Below are 1846 nucleotides of genomic sequence, written 5' to 3' on the forward strand. Positions count from 1 at the left end.
TGGCAAGCGCAGGGTCGTGAGTTCAACCCCCAGTACTGAGGGGGAAAAAAAAACAAAACCACAGTCAGCTGACTTTAAAATTGATGAGGGGATGGCTCATCCGAGCAGTTGAAGGCCTGAAGAACGAACTGAGTCCTGATTCCCCTCCATCACTGTAACATGGAGATTTTGTCTGAGTTTTCAGCTTACTGCTCTGCTCTAGAAATTTTGTGCTCAAGGCTGCAAAATCAATGCTTCTCTGCACTTCCAGCCCCCTGGGCAGCCCTGCAGAAGTCAGTCTCGCCAGAACCTCACAACGGGCGGGCGAGCCAGTCGCACTGACGAAAGCGAATCTTGCTCCCAGCTCTGATGCACAGCTGTGATGCGGTGCCCCGCAGGGAGCGGTGCCAAGGGAATATTTTTGAGTGAAGAAAAGCCAAGTTGAAGTAAGAATGTGTGTTTACGTTTGCTTATGTCCTTACAAGACTCTGGAAGGATGTACAAAATAATGTGCATACTTGGGGTGGACGGACACAGAGTGGGCGCATGCTTACGCACTTCGTGAAACATGGCTATTCAGAGACTAGATTCCTGAAGAATTCCTTAGCCCCTAATTGTAAATTCTTTCTTCTTGGTGCAAATGCCAGCTCAGTGGCGTGGGACTCACCATTGTCCTTCCCTGGAGCTTCCTCATCTGTCTTAGGCTGAGGCCTCGCGGCTCCAACTCTCTTCTCCTTTCTCTCTGCTCCTGGGGCTCTTCATCAGGCACGCGCTCCAGGTTCTCTCTCCAGCATCCCCTCGCTAGACCCCTAGGCTCCCTGCTGGAACTGCGCCTGGAGCCCCAGTGCTGCGTCCCTGCTGCCACCCTCCTGCCTCCGCCTGCTCCCGAGCTCCGTCACACATCCCGCTACTTTCGAGCCGTCTCCACACTCGGGTCATCATTCTGCTGGCGCGACACTCAGTGCTCACGAGATCTCATCATCCTGAACTGAGCGTTTTTGACTGGCCGCCCCGTTTGGTGGTCTCCTCAGCCCAAAGAGGCATTTTGTAGTCACCACCACTGCAGAGAGCTACTCAAAAATAGAAATGAAAGTCCTAAGAAGTAAGAAGTCCTAAGAAGTATTGCTGGGCAGAAGGCATCAATCATAAGCATCCTCGTGCTCGCTTGGGCAGCGCATATACTAAAACTGGAACGATACAGAGAAGATGAGCATGGCCCTCGCTCAAGGATAGCACGCAAGTTTGTGAAGCATTCCATATTTTACATAAATAAATAAATGATAATTAGCACCTCAAACATCCAGGGCAGTCTGGCACGGCAGGAATTTTCCACTCAAGTGCAAACGGGGTAGTGGCTTGGGTATTGCCTTTGTTATTCTTCTCTCCTTGCTGGGACAAGTACCTGACACTCAAAATGAGGGAAGGAAAGGTTTATTTAGCTCACAGTTACTGGAGGTTTCAAGACACTGGAGGAGAGGCCGGGGTGCTGCCGTGTCCAGGACGACCCTCTCCACACCTCTGAGAAAGCACAGGGTAGTCAGTTTAACGTTCGCGTCTCTCTGGCCCCGCCCCATCCTCTGACCCCGCCCCATCCTCTGGCCCCGCCCATCCTCGGGCCCCGCCCCATCCTCTGGCCCCGCCCTACCCTCTGGCCCCGCCCCATCTCGGGCCCACCCTGGTCCTCTGGCCCCGCCCCTCAAGCCACTCGCTTCCTCCAGTCGCGTCTGCCCCACAACTTACATCAATCTTTGGGGGAACCACTAGATACAAACCATAACAGGTGTGTGTGTCACCCTTTGGCTCAAAATCTGAGGACATATAGTTCTCCCCTCTTTTCCTTACACATTCAGTCAGTCGTTAAGCCTGG

The 1846-nt window shown here is 53.0% G+C and overlaps 1 non-coding gene across 1 annotated transcript; it reads left to right on the forward strand.

Moving 5' to 3' along the window:
• Positions 1-1136: 1136 nt before the first annotated feature.
• Positions 1137-1243, forward strand: LOC111815906. Its single transcript, XR_002820532.1, has one exon. It is a non-coding gene; the product is annotated as a U6 spliceosomal RNA (small nuclear RNA).
• The last annotated feature ends 603 nt before the right edge of the window (positions 1244-1846 follow it).

This window comes from Octodon degus, unplaced genomic scaffold, assembly GCF_000260255.1.
Source record: "Octodon degus isolate 3935 unplaced genomic scaffold, OctDeg1.0 scaffold00023, whole genome shotgun sequence".
Lineage (NCBI taxonomy): Eukaryota > Metazoa > Chordata > Mammalia > Rodentia > Octodontidae > Octodon > Octodon degus.